Consider the following 17,039-nt stretch of genomic DNA (forward strand, 5'->3'; position numbering starts at 1 on the left):
CCTGCAGTCTGTCTCACCATGGGGCTCCATGCAGTGGAGTTTGTTCCTGGATGGACATCTGGACCTGCAAGATTTATGAGAACCCATAAGATGCTGCTAAAGGCTCTTTTTATGGGTAGCTTCGGCCACGAAACAGAATATCACTGTGGTCAGGCACTCCGGCGACAGAGAGAGCAGGCGTGCCTGACTGGCTGTGCATCCAACAAATAGGGCAGTACTAACTAGTCCTAGTACTAGTACTTACCTCATAGGATTATTGTGAGGATGAGCTGAGATAATGGGGTGTTTCCAGAGGTGCAGAGACCACGAGTGGTACTGAAAATGATTTGAAATAATGCACAGACAAGGCATTAAATAGCACTGACTCAAACAGTAAGTGTATTAGGTCCTTCTTAGCTCTCTTTGAATTCTTCTAATTACATCAAGAAAGTCTCCAGTTGATGCTATTGTGTCTTTAACACCTAACAAGTACTAATTATTTTTGGTGTTTTGTTCTCTATGTTTTAACAAAGGGAGTGAAGACTTCAGGCTCAGAGTCCCCCTGCAGGCAACAGTACCTAGGTAGAACTTAATACATATTTTCTTTTTTATTGGAATAATATTTATGGTTAGTGGTTTTCTATTCACAGAAGTAGTATAAAATTTTCTGTGTGAGTAAATGGATTTAAGTTTTAAAAGCAGATCCATTTAAAGGGGAAAACAGCATTAAGTAGATCATAGTATCAATAACATTCAATTATGACCAAAATTATAAAAGGAGCCCACAGCGATGAAACTTTCAGAGTCATTGAGATAATCCACATCAAGAGGTCAGCACAGTGGTGGTTATTACTATGCTGGTGTCAACTCAAGAGTTTCCGCATCTAAAACAGGTGGGACAAACTATGTAGTTTGGGCCCTTCCAACTCCGAGGATCCAAAGTCTTTACTTATTTAGTACCTCGTGTTCCTTTGTCAGGTTCAAAGACAGATTCTCCAATAAGGATCAGATTCTCCAATGAGTGATCTTCATCAAATGCAGCTTGTGCTACTCCCAAGAAATCCTACCACTCTGGAAGATGTTTGATGCAAAATACCTCTGGGGTCAGACAAGTCGACTTATGCTTTCTGAGTCTCAGTTCTTCATCTGCAAAATACTGTCCCTGATAGCACTAACCTCCGGGTTCTGTAGATTTCATAAGATTATGTAACGTAGCACAAAATGTGAAAAAGTGACCACGAGATTTGCATCAATATCCAGACAAGGCATTGAGTAATACTGACTCATACAGCAAATTTCCCTATTGCATCAATGAGAAAGTCTCAGTCTGGTACTAATGTTGCCTAAACTCTTTTCTTATACCTGCCAAATAACCCTTTAATTAAATAGAGGGAAAGACCTCAAGGCCTTAGGCTCTTGGCAGGCAGTAAGATCCAACTGGGATATTAGAGATAGGCTTAGAGGAATATGAAGACTATGTCCCCACATTAGCCCTGGGAACAGAACAGGAGCCAAGGAATAGTGGCATTTGAACTGACCCCTGAAGAGACAGAAAGATTTCCCCAGACAAAACATACCTGGAAAGATGTACCAGGCATCAGGAAAAGCAATCCCTTAAAACCAGGAGGCCTTAGCCAGGTTTGTGCTCCCCTCCAGGGGAGGTCTATGGACCTCTTTATGGAATAATGTGGGTTTTAAAATGTGAGATGAAAATATTTGCATTGTTCTTGTGGATTTTTAAATTATGATAAAATATACATGACAAAAAATGTGTTAACTATTTTTAAGTGTACAGGTCAGTGACATTAAGTATTCACATTATTGTATAGCCACCACCATATCCATCTACACAACTGTATCTTCCCAACCTGGAAGTCTATACCCATTAACAATACCACTCACTATTTCTTCCTTTCCCATCTTGGGGCAACCATCACTCTACTTCCTGTGTATGAATTTGACTGCTCTACATACCCCACGTGAGTGGAATCATATAGTATTTGTCCTTTTTTATTTATCCTATTTATCCTGAGTCAGGCTTACTTCACTTAGCATAAAGTTTTCAAGGCTTATTCCAGAATAATGTTATTACAGGCATAAAATTTACAAAACAGCATTACAAAGAAAAGTTACATTAAATAACAGTTATCTAATTCTTTAAATTGATACAGTAATATATGGACTTTTATTAACCAAAATATAATAAGATAGAGAGGTGAGTCTACTCATCACTATAATTTCCAGATAGTAATGAGTCTATTTCGAGATATCCTGTAGCAATATAATGTGATATGAAAATATCTGTGATATCTATCAATGACAAAGTCACAAAAGTCCCATGTAGTGCTGATACAATTTTGGTTTGCTGCCTACATTCAGAATTGAAGGAAATGCTAACTTTCAGTTCGAAGTTAGCAAAAATAAAAAATACATTTTTTCCCCATCCAAGCTAAGAATTCCATGGAAGTCTTAGAGGGCTTCTGTTCCAAGGAACCCAAGTTAAGAATCTTCACCCTATGAAAGGAATATTTTTATTCTTCATCAGTTTATTTCATTCTTGGTCCAGAGGTGAGACAGATGAGATCCTCTCAGCTTCCACCTGGCCCCAGAAACCAACTCATTGGCATAGACAGTGAGGCTGGGTTTTGGACACCAAACATTTTTCATTAACCCCCACCCACCCCGCCCAGGTATTGTGTTTGAAAAGCAGTCTGTGACAGGGAGTGGTTAAAACAGGACACAAGCCCGTTTCACTCCAAAAGCTCTTCCATTTGGTCTCATAGTTCATTTGTATTTGCTGTGCAACACCAAAAAAAAAAAAAAAAAAGCACTCAGATGTAGATGCAGGGACAGCCCGAAACACAGGAGACACTCCACATGTCTAGACAGCAATGTTCTAACCAACAGAGGAGACACACTGCCCTGTTCATAGTAGTTGTTTAATTTTTCTCATCTGCAAACAGGCTGTGGATTGCCAACCTTTAATTAAGACACAGTTTTCTTTTCAAAAGCAATGTGTCTAATAAATACCAGCTGAGCTGGGATAGAGGCGCTACAGAAATTACAACTGCAGCTGAAAAACCACGAGACTTGCAGCAGGCTAACCATGAAGACCTTCAGGAAACGAATAGTTTCCATGTGCTTTGGAGATGAGGACACGCCTCATAGGCTATGCTCCTTGGCTTCAAAGCCAAGCCACAGCGCCGTTGCTGTGGGTTCTGCCTTCTTGGGCAGAGAGAGGACAGAAAGAGGCAGAAAGACAGTGAGGCAGGGGGTTGGCTTAAATGACCTCTGCCTTGACATTCTATGACTTTAAAATCAAGGAGGTACTCAGGGTAAGGTTAGAAGTGTTCTTACTACAGCTGATATCATTGACTTTGCAAAAGGGAGTTCCTAGTAAAGAAAATGTTTCTTCAGATTGAAGTGTCTGGTATTTGAAATGTCTTAGCATCCCTGTGGCCCTCCCTCCACACTTAGTGTTGCCAGATAAAATACAAGATGTCCAGTTAAATTTGAACATCAGATTAACAATGAATAATTTTTAGTGTAAGTATATCTCGTGCAATAAGCTAAAAATATACAAAAGCACTATTTGTTGTTTATCTGAAATTCAAATTTAACTGTGTGTCCTGTATTTTTACTTACTAAATCGGCCAACTCTACTCCCACTCAAACCAGATCTTTCCTCCAGAGCCACTTTCCTCCAGTTCTTTGTAGAGAAATGCCAGGCCAGCCTGGCACGGACTGAGGTCAACTTAGAGGCATGCGCACAGTCAGCATAATGGTTAAGAACACCAACTTTGGAGTCTCAAAAACTTAAAGTAGCTTTCAACTCAAGCCTGTCGCTTTTTGATGGGTTTATCTTGAGAAGGTTTATTGACCTCCCAGGGCCTCAGCTTTGTCCTTTGCAGAATGGGGAGATTGAAAATCAGGGCTGATGTTCAGCCATATCCAATAGTACAAAATCCATACCAGCAGTTTAAAAATTAGAGCATTTCCCTGGCCAGTTGGCAAATAGTTTCCCAATCTCCACTTCATTGTGCCAGGCACCCTGGTTCCTCCCCACCTCTTTCCTCATCTAGCAACAAATACCTGGCACAGCCAGGGGTCTCCAGGACCCTGTTCTAGTGTTTAACTCAGTGTTCTGACTGGCAGGTATCTGTGGCTTATTGATAGTTAAATAAATTGACAACCACCCCTGTTAGGAATACCTACCTCACAGGTTGTTGTAAGGGGTAGGTGAAATGATGTGAAAGAACTGTGATACGGAGTTTGGCCCAGAGACGACTCTCACACACACACACAGAATGAATGAATGAATGAATGAATGAATGAATGAATGAATGAATCCCTGTGCTACTTGTAAGGAAGAACCTTGCCTTTTTTTGCACATGACAAACCATTCTCTCTCTCTCTCTCTCTCTCTCTCTCTCTCTCTTTCTCTCTTTAATAAATCTTAAAGATCATTCTACTTCTAGTTCAGTTTCTTCCTCTTTACATGGAGGAAAACTGAGATCAGGCATAATTTACCGACTTACCTAAACAAGTCCACTTTTATGCATTGTAGGTTTGAGGGATTGTTGGAAAGATCTTTTGCTCAAAAACATTCCTTTCATCCAACTGCCACAAAGCCTGAAATTTCACCATTAGCATTGTAGCCATCTTTAAAAATTGAACTCACAATTTTCAAGGTATTTCTCAAAGCCCACTCTCTTTAAGCTAGAAATGACCCAGGGTCATCCTGAGAACCTCAAGCGCTGGACTGGAGGGTGGTAAAAAAGAGATTCTGAAAGAAGTTGAAAGGAGACCTGGGACGTGCCAAAGACACATGCGTCCAACTTTAAAACTGTGTGACAGGCAGGCTATGCGTTAGATTGTCCCACTGGGGCAGTTGTGCATTTGTGCTGTTGCATAATACAGAAGGACAAAAAGCATAAATACTAACTGATCATTTCTTTCAGAAGAACTTCCAGCAAGGAAGCCAGACCCCTTTGATGCTGCCTTGTGCTTAGGTAAAGCTAAAAGTCGTTTTTATACTGTTGGTCAAGGGTTTTTCAACTGGATGCCTGGAAGTGTTTTTCACAGATCTACAAAGCATGGATCATACAACAAAGCCTCAAAATACACAGGGGCAAAAATGTAGCTGGGATTGTATCTATTCATATATACAAATTGGTTCCGCCACTGGGTTAATGCTAACTGCTGGAGTCCAACATCCCCTGTATTAAGATATATCTTTATCCGCTGACAGTTGAATTTGATCCACCTGTACATTATTTTGAGGACAGGTGTTGAGAGCTAATCAGCTGCTGGTATAAGCTAGTCTGTTTCCCCCAGAACACAATACTGTCATGCGCTGTGTAACGACGTTTCGGTCAACAACAGGCTGTATAGATGACGGTGATCCCATAAGATTATAATGGAGCTGAAAAATTCATGTCACCTAGTGACACAGTAGCCATTGTAACATTGTGGTGCAATTACTTTATTTTTTATAAATTGAGCATGGCCTAAGTGTACAGTGTTTATTAAGTCTCTAGTAGTATACAGTAATGTCCTAGGCCTTCACATTCACTCACCACTCACCCACTGACTCACCCATAACAAATTCCAGTCCTGCAAGCTCCATTCACGGTAAGTGCCCTATACAAGTGTACCATTTTCTACATTTTGTACCATAATTTTACTGTACCTTTTCTATATTTACATATGCAAATGCTTACCACGGTGTTACAATTGCCTACAGTATTCAGTGTGGTACCTGCTATACAGGTTTGTGGTCTAGGAGCAAAAGGCTATTCCATATAGCTCATACCATCAAGGTGTGTGTAAGTACACTCTGTGAGGTTGGCACAATGATGAAACAGCCTCATGATGCATTTCTCAGAACACATCCCCATCCATCAGCAACACATGACTGTAAAACACAACATCCAATAATTTGACTGAGTTAGTTTAGAAGATCAGAATCTTAAAAAAATTTTTAAAAACTTCTGGAAAAACAGGGGTTAAACTTCTGGCACTTTTCTTCAAACATCAATATTTGTGACTTATTAATTATCAATGGATGATCACCAAATGAGGAAGGATCTTCCCATCAGAGTCTAATTAGTTTCATTGTCTTTTTTTTTTTTTTTTCTGAATTCCATTGTATTTCACTCTACCCTTCGGCTGCCTGTTTTAATTAATTTTGCACTACATTCAAAGGTTTTGCTTTTGTGCCTCTCTGTTTGATTTAAATTCCTTTTTGCAAATAAATAAATAAATAAATAACTATCAAAGCTAATGAGGCTCTGAAGATTTGAGATGTAAATATCATATGCAGATTCTTTTTCGGATCCCAGCTCAACAGAAGACCAAAAATAACACTTGAAAGTTTGATTAAGAAATCTCAGTCTCCCCATCCCACTCCTCCCTCCAGACAATCGTTCTGCTGGCGTTTTCAGTTATTTGACAAAAAAAAAAAATCAGGCCCCCCAAACCCAAAACCTCAAGAGCAAGCTCCTTTCAAGACTGGCTCAGATGGGCATGGTATTGTGCTGAACTGCTATTTAAGATCCATCCCCAACTGACAGATTCATGTCTGTCCTGAGAGGTCTGTGCATGTCAATGCATCCACTCACCACACACACACATACATACACACACACACACCTTCATATGCATCCACAGACACACAAAATTATTTTCACACACAAACTCACCCATATTCATACACACATACCCTCATGCTCACTCACCAACGAAAACTCGAAACACACATATTTTCACACATGCTAATTCGTCCATGTTCATAGACACATAACTTCATATACACTCATCAACACAAACTCACAACACACATTTTCACACATGCAAACTCACCCTTATTCATACACACATACCCTCATACACACTCACCAATAAAAACTTGCAATATACACATTTTCACACATGCAAACTCACTCATATTCATACACACATATCCTCATACACAGTCAGCAATAAAAACTCACAACACACATTTCCACACATGCAAACTCACCCATATTCATACACACATACCCTCATACACACTTACCAATAAAAACTCGCAGTACACACATTTTCACACACGCAAACTCACACATATTCATACACACATACCCTCATACACAGTCACCAACACAAACTCACAACACACACATTTTCACACTCATACGTGCACGAACTCATACACTGATATACACATACTCACCCACATGTTAGTAGACTCATACACATTCCTGCATGCATTCACACACAGATTCCACATGCACACACATTCTCCCACACACCTGACACATACATCATGCTTTCACAGATCAAGGTTCCAGTACCACATCTGTGTCACCTCCAGTACATTTTCATACACACTCTCAAAAGAGATCTCTGCAAGAAATTCCAAGACTTCCCACCCTCTTCCCGGCCCGCCATCATCCTTTTGGGTGTATTCAGGGGCAGCCAGGGCCACAGTTATCAAACTGTATCCCAAAGAGCTCTTCCACTCTGCAATCTGCTTTTGCCTGAGATCTCTGTATCCTTTACTGAGAAAGTCTGATTCATTTCCCAGAAATTTTTATCTGCTATTAATCTTTCAGGATACAGTTAGTGTTGTGATATATTCAGATATTGTTTTTGGGCGGCGGGGGGAGGGGAGGGCAGATTTCAAGTGGCCGTCCCCTGGCAGTTTCAGAGATTACTCAGTGCTTATAAGCAGCTCAGAACTGTGTGACAGCATTTCCAAGCAAGGGACTTACAATCATGTTTCATTAATTCGACGTGAATGAAGCCTCATTTCTGGCCTTGAGGAGCTTAAGATGTATGTGAAATTAATAACAGAACAGATGTCTTCACAATTTGGTTCCTCTGGAAAAAAAAAAAAAAAAAAAAAGAACCTGATTACTTTGAAAACTTCAATGCTTTAAAATGCAGACCCAGGGAGTTTTTACTCCAGGGTAAAGAGTTATGCCTTGATATCGTCCACGTCTCAGAACTAAGTGGAATTTAAATGTCAGGTTTATATTAAATAGTCATATTCCCCATCATGACATATAATAAACAACAGCTTATTACTTTCATTAATAAGATGTGTTGGACATTTAAACTAAAGCTTTGGAGAGAAAGCCTGTATCTCCTGAGCAGGAGGTGCTGGGGAGACACAGGGGACACGTGGGGGTATATTCAGGCAGCCTGGTTTTTAGCTTTGCTTTCTGATAATTTAATCATTGATTCCTCATAGGAAAACAAAATGCATCTGTGCTCACACAAAACTCACCACTTTATAAAGAAGTTGAGCCGCCTCCCGCGGATGTGTGTGCCGGAGGCCGAATGCTGCGTTTCACAGGACACTTGAAGTCCTGCCTCTTTATTATTTCTTCCTGCCTGAAATCTTGTTTCTTTATCTAGGCTTCTGTGACACTAAGTGCCTCTCAAGCTGAATTTTAACACTCCTCAGGGCGCAAGTGTGACTGCACACCGGGGGGGCTGGGTTTTTATTTCTGAAAGTCCAAAGAGGAACAGTGTAATGGAAAAATTACCCAAGGGGAAGTTATTCTGGAGGAGCAGGAAGAGAGAACAAAGGCCCCCAGGCACACGGCCAGGAGTTTCCCTTGCCCTGAGTAGGCAAGTGAATGAAGTTTTCAGGGGAAAGCGGTTCTAAATGGGGAAGCCCAGGGTTCCCATGTTAGGCCTCAGAATCTGGTCTACTGTAATGACTATTACAACCACTGTAATGACTCTTCTCTCTTTCCAGTGCCACTGTGTGTCCTTGAAACTGTCACCTTCCCACTTTCCCCCATGGAGAAAACAAGAGCATTGGACCAAATGGCCTGCCAGCTTCTCACTTTGACATTCTCCATGTCCTCTAAATTTGGCTTCCATGACATGTATTTTACTATGTCTACCTACTCCTCTCCACCTCCTTCTCCTCAAAATTGGACTGGGTGTCAGGTGCCATGGTATAGTCACCTCTGCTGATTGCCGCAGATACGATGGTCACAGGAAGCTCATGGGCAGGGGGTCTTCTCTGGCCCCAGCTCTCCCTGTGGATGTGGCCTTGGGTAAGATGCATGCTACGGGTGCCAGGCGTGGTGGCTCAAGATGCATGGTGTGGGCACCGCGTGTGGTGGCTCGTGACTGTAATCCCAGCACTTTGAGATGCCAAGGTGGGAGGACTGCATGGAGTTTGAGACCAGCCTGGGCAACATAGTGAGACTGTCTCCACAAACAAATAGAAGGCAAGCATAGTGGCACATAGCTGTAGTCCTAGCTACCTGGGAGGCTGAGCTGGGAGAATCGCTTGAGCCCAGGAGGTCGAGGTTGCAGTGAGCTGTGATCATGCCACTGCGGTCTAGTCTGCGTGACAAAGCAAGAGCCTATTTCAAAAAAAGAAAAGAAAAAAAAAAAAGATACGTGGTGTGTTTGACTCTTGGACTTTTTATGTGGAAAGGGATGGAATGACCCTCACCCAGGACTGTCATGAGAATGATACAAGCTGGTGCACACTGCGTTTGGTATACAGCATAGAAGCATAAAAGCTCCTGTTAGTATTCACAGCTAGGGATCACAAGCAATGTGCAGGAGAGAGGTAACCAGGGGTGACTGCACTTTTGGAAACTCCCTGGGCTGCCACAGTCTCCTGCACTGGTGTTGAAGGAGGATTGTCTAAGTCTTCCGTATTCTTGACTGATATGGGGGCGGTACATGCACAGCAGTGGACACCTGGGCCAGGATGCAGAAGGCAGGCTCCATGCAAGGGAGTGGGGGCAGCTCAGTGTCAGGCACTTATCACCCCGGGTGTGTATCCCAGTGGTGCTATGTAGCAATGCCAGGCCTTCTCCCTCTTCAGGGAAACCAGGGATGTGGAATTTTATGTGAAAGCTTCTAAGCTTTGAGTAGAGATCACTACAAGTCTGCAAGCCATTACTTGAAACCACTGGGGGCCAGTCGTTTAAATTTCAGTATTTAAATTTTCAGATTTAAAAATACTATACAATGAGACCACCATTTAGAATGCGACATCTCCAAGGGGGGTCTGGGAAAACATGTCACAGCCAAGTCCATTAATACTTTGGCATCAAAATAATTATACTCACAAAGAGTGGTGAGACATGGGACTCAACGCTTTCTCTCCTTGTGGGGACCAGGCCAAGCCCCCACCACACTAGCAGAGTCAAGGCAACTGTGGTTGAGGCCTTGTGACCCAGTTTCCTGCAGCCAGCCCCACTCACTCCTGGAAGAATCATAGGAGCCATAACGCTTTGGGATTCCTGAACTGAAAAGGCCATGACAACCACTGTGTAAACCCCACAATCACTGCATAAGGTCACCACACAGCTCCAAGTGACAGAATCCCAAGCCAAATAGGTTTAAACAAAGAATAACAATAGCAATCAAGTTTATTAGGTTATAGGAGAGAAAAGTCAGAGGTGTCTGTTCAGAATCACCTGGATCCAGGTGCTCGAACAATGGCCCCTGGACTCAGTTTCTATCTCTCTGCTCCATGTTTGGCTCTGTTGGTTCCATATTCACACAGATACTTACCTCGCGGTAGCAAAAAGGCTGCCAGAAGCTCCAGCTCCACATATTTCTGGGATTGGTCCCCAGGCAAACAGCATCTCTTCTGTCCCTAGAACAAAAGCCATGGGTTATCTCTAGGGCTCTGAAGGGGTCCCTTGCCCATCCTAGAGCCAATCACAGTGGTCAAGATTCCCTGTCTGCCTAGAACTAAGGATAGGTTCCTTCTGGCCCATTCTACCCAGAGTTCAGAGTCAGAGAAACTGAATAGAGGCCTGGGTGGGGGCAAAACCGTAGGTGTCTATTACCAGGGTGACTCAGAAAACCCTTTCATTTCAGCACAGCAGACAATGAAACTAAGAGAGGAGGTGAGAATTGGCCAAAGTCACACAGCAGGGTCACTGGCAAAGCCAAGGCTGTGATTCCAATCTCTCACAGTTTGGAAATCCCTGCATTGTGCCACATGTGATTAGTGGAGCCTGCTTGGAGGCCTTCCCCCATTTCCTATGTCTCCTCACCCCTAAGGGGGAAGAGATGATGAAAACCAATACGCTAACAAGAATATGTCCTCATGAGTGCACACTCGCACGCACACACACAACCCTCATGAGCAAAAAGATCACAGCACTCCATTAGCAAGCTTGTGCCAGAGTAACTGCAATTTATCTTTTCTTCTCTTATACATCCCTCATCTCTGGAGAGGTCTCCACTGAGTCCAGCGCAGAGTTAGCACTCAATAAATGTCGCTATTATTATTGTTGTAGTTATTATTTCTCATACTATGAATTACTCTCTTCCACACTCTCCTTGGCCTAATCTGTTAATTTACCTTGAGGTACAAATGATTAAGCAGAGTGAGTATGAATGGCCAAGCAGAAGGACCAAGGGAGTTGGCGTTTTTAATAAGAGCCAGAGCCTGAATTCAGCAAAAGGCATAAAACCTTCATAATTATCAATGAAGACCGGTTTCTCATTCACCTCATTTGATTTTTAAAAAACAAAAAACAAAACCAAAAAACAATCCTATGAGTGAGATTAGAAGGGAATCATCTCCAACCACAGATAAGAAAGCCGAGCACTCCCAAAAAAAATTTAGCTAAGGTTTTCCAGATTTTCCTGGGAAAACTGGGATAGAACTGGAGTCCCAGTTTAGAAGAGTTTTACTAAAGGTACATGTGTATGCATGCATGCACATAAGCATCCACACACTCATACTATTAGAAATACAGGCCTGGAGTGGAGACTCATGCCTGTAATCCCAGCACTTTGGGAGGCCAAGGTAGGAGGATCACTTGAGGCTAGGAGTTCAAAACCAGCCTGGGAAGCATGGCAAGACCTTGTCTCTACCAATAGTAAAAATAATTAGTCGGGCATGGTGGTGCACATCTGTAGTCCCAGCTACTTGGGAGGCTGAGGTGAGAGGATCACTTGAGCCCAGGAGCTGCAAGCTGCAATGAGCCATGATTCCACCGTTGCGCCCCAACCTGGGCAACAGGGCATCCATATCTCAAAAAAAAGAAAGAAAAGAAAAGAAGGGAAAAGAAAAAAGAAAAGAAAAGAAAGAAGGAAAGAAAGAAAAGAAAGAAAGAAAGAGAGAGAGAAAGAGAGAGAGAAAGAAAGAGAGAAAGAGAGAGAAAGAAAGAAAGAAAGAAAGAAAGAAAGAAAGAAAGAAAGAAAGAAAGAAAGAAAGAAAGAAAGAAAGAAAAAGGAAGGAAGGAAGGAAGGAAGGAAGGAAAGAAAGAAAGGAAGGAAGGAAGGAAGGAAGGAAGGAAGGAAGGAAGGAAGGAAGGAAGGAAGGAAGGAAAGAGAGATATTGCAATACAAAAACAATGTATTTAAAAGCTCACCAAGTCATGAACACTCATAGAGCCTTACTTACATTACTCATGCCCTGATTTAACTTTGCATAACAGTATTAAAAGCTCCTTGGGCCAAATCTTTAAGTCAAGTAGGAAATAAGCTCCATTCCCTACCACCCCCAATCATTACCCCCCGCAAGGCCACCACATTAACCTCATTTCCTACCTCCCACTTTTATTTATCTCAATTATGATGAAGATTTTTTTCCCTTTGCTAACAAGAACTCTATTCAATTCAATTAACATTTACTGATCTCCTAGAAGGTAATTAGTATCTCCACTTAACTGACCAGGAAACCGAGATTCGAAAGAGTTTAAGTAACATGTCTAAAGTTGTACAGCTAGACCTAACCATTTCCTCCTGTCATCCTCTGGCCGAGGTGGCCTGTCATTTGATTCTACCCAATTTCTCTCTTTTTGAAGCCAGGAAGCATGGGTGTTCAGGTCCTAACCTTGAAAAAGGTGGGAAGAAAGCAGTTTTTCCTGGCCCCCACTTCAGGCCGAGTCAGGTGCATTCATTCACTCGACAACATTTACTGAGTTCCTACTACGTGTTAGTTCTCCTAGGCTTGAGGTTTTGAAGGATTTGGAGGGTAGAAGAGAAAGGAGAGAAAACAGTCCTTTTTAATTAAAGTATAATTGATTCCATAAATGTTTGTTCTTGGGCTAAAGCCTATATTGGCAAACACCAATGGAAAAATAAATTCAAGAATCAAGTCAGCAATATTGTATACATATCTCATCTACATCTATATCTATATCTATATTTATGCATAATATTCTATTTTAGTAGGTAATACATATACATTAGTAGGTAATACATCTATATCTATATCTATGTTTATGCATAATATTCTATTTTAGTAGGTAATATATACATGTGGTAGAAAATTTTAAGTTACAAAGTCTCTTTCACATACCAGCCACCCAGTTTCACCCCGTAGAAACAATGACTTGTTTCTAAGGGTCTATCCAGAGAAAGAGAAGCATGTACTATTGAGTCTGCTTATTTCTCCAGAACCTTTTCAAAAGAGTATACTGTCAAACTTTTTTTTTTTTGCCAATCTAACCAATGAAAAATAGTACAATTGACCCATGAACAACATGGGGGTTGGAGTGCCAACTCCCATCACAGTCCAAAATCTGTGTGTAAGTTTGGTCTCCCCAAAAATGTAACTACAAATAGCCTACTGTGGACCTTACCAATAACATTAACAGTTAACACATATTTTGTATGTTATAAGTATCATATAGTACATTCTTACTATAATGAAAGCTAAAGAAAAGAAAATCATTAAGAAAAGAAAATATATTTACTAATCATTAAGTGGAAGTGTCTTAAAAGGCAGGCACAGTTCATGTAATATATATTTTTTTTAATGTTGAGATGGAGTCTTGCTCTGTCACCCAGGCTGAAGTGCAGTGGTGTGATCTCAGTTCACTGCAACTTCTGCCTCCAGGGTTCAAGCGATTCTCCTGCCTCAGCCTCCCAAGTATCTGGGATTACAGGCACCCACCATTATGCCCGGCTAATTTTTGTATCTTTAGTAGTTAAAGAGTTTCATCATGTTGGCCAGGCTGGTCTCAAACTCCTAACCTCAGGTGATCTGCCTGTGTCGGCCTCTGAAAGTGCTGGGATTACAGGCATGAGCCACCTGCACCTTGCCTTTATGTAAATTTTTCAAAAAAAAATCTTCGTGTAAGTGGACATATGCAGTTCAAACCCATGTTGTTCAAGGGTCAACTGAATTTCATTTTCCTTGAGTGGTCTGCTCATATTCTCAGCACGTTTTTCTGTTCAGTCATTTGACTTTTTCTTATAGATTTATAGAAATTCTTTATGCATTCAGAAAATTTGTTATTGCAAGATGGGAACTGCAAATATTTTTTCACGTTTATTTTGCTTTCCTTTAATGTTTGCTTTTTTTTGTTATGCAGCCTTATAAAGATTTTCTTGTAGGCAAATTGATCAATGTTTTCTTTTATGGTTTCCAATGATTCAGTCATATTTTGAAAAATCTTTCCAATTCCAAGATTATTTTAAATTTTCTCTATATTTTCTTCAATTCTTTTATGTTTTATTATATGTATAAAAACATTGATTCATCTGGAATTTATTTTTGTATAAGTTGTGAGGTAGGGATCCAACTTTATATTTTTTCCAGATGAGTACCCACTTATTACAAATATTTATTAAAAGATGTATTAAATGAGCCTTCTTTACCCTAGTTTTTGAAGTTCCCAAACCTTAATAACAGCTGTTATTTCATTAATCTTCACTTATTTCATTGCTGGAAGGTTATATAATGACTTCAAACTGATAATACCACTCACAATGCTTGTGGGAGCCATTTTGCACAAAGTTTAGATGATATAGATAACACTGCTTTGATGAAGGACAAGGACAGTAAGTACACACCAACCAAAGAGCTACATCCAATTGATGTCATAAATAAAAAACATGGTGGGAATACTTCACATTATGCAACTCTGATTGTGTTTAGGTTTCAGCCACCAAGAGAAAAAAAAAATTAAATACCAAAACGGGATATGAAGGTGCATTGCTCTGTAAGTAAAAATCTGTCACGTGAAAGTGGAGGAGAGTCTTATGTGAAATGCAATTCCTAGTACACATCGACTCATCCCCAGCTAGGACAGCTTCCAGAACGTGCTGCTAAACTTGAGGTTGTGACCCTACAGCCATGACACTCAACCGCCCCTCAACCAGAGCTCACCTCATTGCTCTACAGCAACAGTTTTAACTACTGGGGCTTGCCTGGAGCTTGAGGTGATCCTGGGACCTGCCTCCCACCAGGGAAGGCCTGAGTGCTCTTTAATCTTCTTAGAGCAAAATCCACTGAGCAAAATTATAATTTGATATGGCTGCGCTTAACCAATAGAAACTCATAAACCATCTTAACATCATAATGCATTGTGAAAAAGAATTGCTAAGTACCATGAAACATATGAGAACCCCAGGCTTCCATTCATCTCTAGCTTTATGCTAGAGCAGCATATTAAAGTGATTTCAACTTCAGAGCAGAGCTCCCCAAAGAGTGCTCCAGTCTTAATTAAAATGTCAATGAAATACAAAAGTGCATAAGGGACATTTTCCGGAATCATTGCTTTTTAACTTCTGGATGGCCAGCTGATCCTTTCCTCAAGTCTGCCTGCATGCCCACTCAACACAGGCACCCAAACTACCTTTCTTTTCTGCCATGGGGGAACCCTTACCTAGACTTTGTTTTTTTGTTGTTGTTGTTTGTTTGTTTTGTTTTGTTTTGTTTTGTTTTTGAGACAGAGTCCCACTCTGTCACCCAGGTTGGAGTGTAGTTGTGTAGTCTTGGATCACTGCAACCTCCGACTCCCAGGTTCAAGCGATTCTCTTGCCTCAGCCTCCCGAGAAGCTGGGATTACAGGCACCTGCCACCACACCCGGCTAATTTTATTTTATTTTATTTTTTTGTATATTTAGTAGAGATGAGGTTTCGCCATGTTGGCCAGGCTGGTCTCAAACTCCTGACCTCAGGTGATCCATCCGCCTCGGCCTCCCAAAGTGCTGGGATTATAGGCGTGAGCCACCACACCCAGCTGCGTAGACATTTTACCATTCCCCTGGGATACTGGAATGAGGTGGGCTGCAGAGTCTTCTCTGCATCTTAAGGCATTTTAAGGCATGGGTTAACATCACCTGGGTGCACAGCCCAGAACTGCAGAATGCTGGATGAAGGGGAAGATTAGGGCAAAGTAAGAAAATATCAGCCTCAGACTGGCTGGTGCAGCATCAGCAAACTGAGGGGAACAAGAGAGACAAAAGATTTTCTTTAAGTGAAGAGTTGATAATGCAGATACCTATGGGACTGACCAAGTGATGTAGCTGAGGATATTGGGGAGGTGTGGGGATAGTAGGGAATGGTAGGGACTGTGGTGAACCAGAAATTATTCTCCCTTCAAAAGGGGCAGCTGCTCTTCAGCTTCAAGATTGTTTTCATGTGTAGTGCAAACCTGGTGTTACTATGTCTTTTGATTTTTTTTTTTTTTTCCTCAAGAAAAGCTAGAGCCAGCTGTGGTAGCACTCACCTGTAATTCTAGCTAGTTGGGAAGTTGAGGCAGGAGGATTGAGCCCAAGAGGTTGAGGCCAGTCTAAGCAACGTAGCATAACCCTCTTTAAAAAATCATAATAATAAAAGCCATGAATCTGCATTTTCAATATGTGAAATCCCCTGATCTTGTACTGGCTACTTATTATTTGAAATCCTTGTGAGGGTCAACTGTATTATACACACACAAAATGTGTGTGGACAAACTCTGGCCTTCAATCCTGGGAGGGGGCTGTTAGGCCTCAGCTTTTTCCCTTTTCTTAATTTTAATATCCATTCATCCATCCCTCTATCCATCCCTTTATCCATCCATCCATCCATCCATTCGTGTATCCATCCATTCTTTCATCCATTTAATTTTTTTATGTTTTATTTTTATTTTTATTTTTATTTTTATTTTGAGATGGAGTCTCACTCTGTCACCCAGGCTGGAGTGAAATAGCGCGATCTTGGCTCACTGCAAGCTCCGCCTTCTAGGTTCACGCCATTCTCCTGTCTCAACCTCCCAATTAGCTGGGACTACAGGTGCCTGCCACCACGCCCAGCTAATTTTTTTTTATTTTTAGTAGACACAGGATTTCACCGT

At 41.3% G+C, this 17,039-nt stretch overlaps 1 long non-coding RNA gene across 1 annotated transcript; it reads right to left on the minus strand.

Moving 5' to 3' along the window:
• Window positions 1-4,398: 4,398 nt before the first annotated feature.
• Window positions 4,399-8,461, minus strand: LOC106995029 (uncharacterized). The gene is made up of 3 exons (XR_001441745.3): window positions 8,255-8,461; window positions 7,737-7,845; window positions 4,399-5,896 (listed from the first exon to the last, which is right to left on the minus strand). It is a non-coding gene; the product is annotated as an uncharacterized LOC106995029 (long non-coding RNA).
• Window positions 8,462-17,039: the final 8,578 nt, after the last annotated feature.

Source organism: Macaca mulatta, chromosome 20 (genome assembly GCF_049350105.2).
Source record: "Macaca mulatta isolate MMU2019108-1 chromosome 20, T2T-MMU8v2.0, whole genome shotgun sequence".
In the NCBI taxonomy this organism is placed as follows: domain Eukaryota; kingdom Metazoa; phylum Chordata; class Mammalia; order Primates; family Cercopithecidae; genus Macaca; species Macaca mulatta.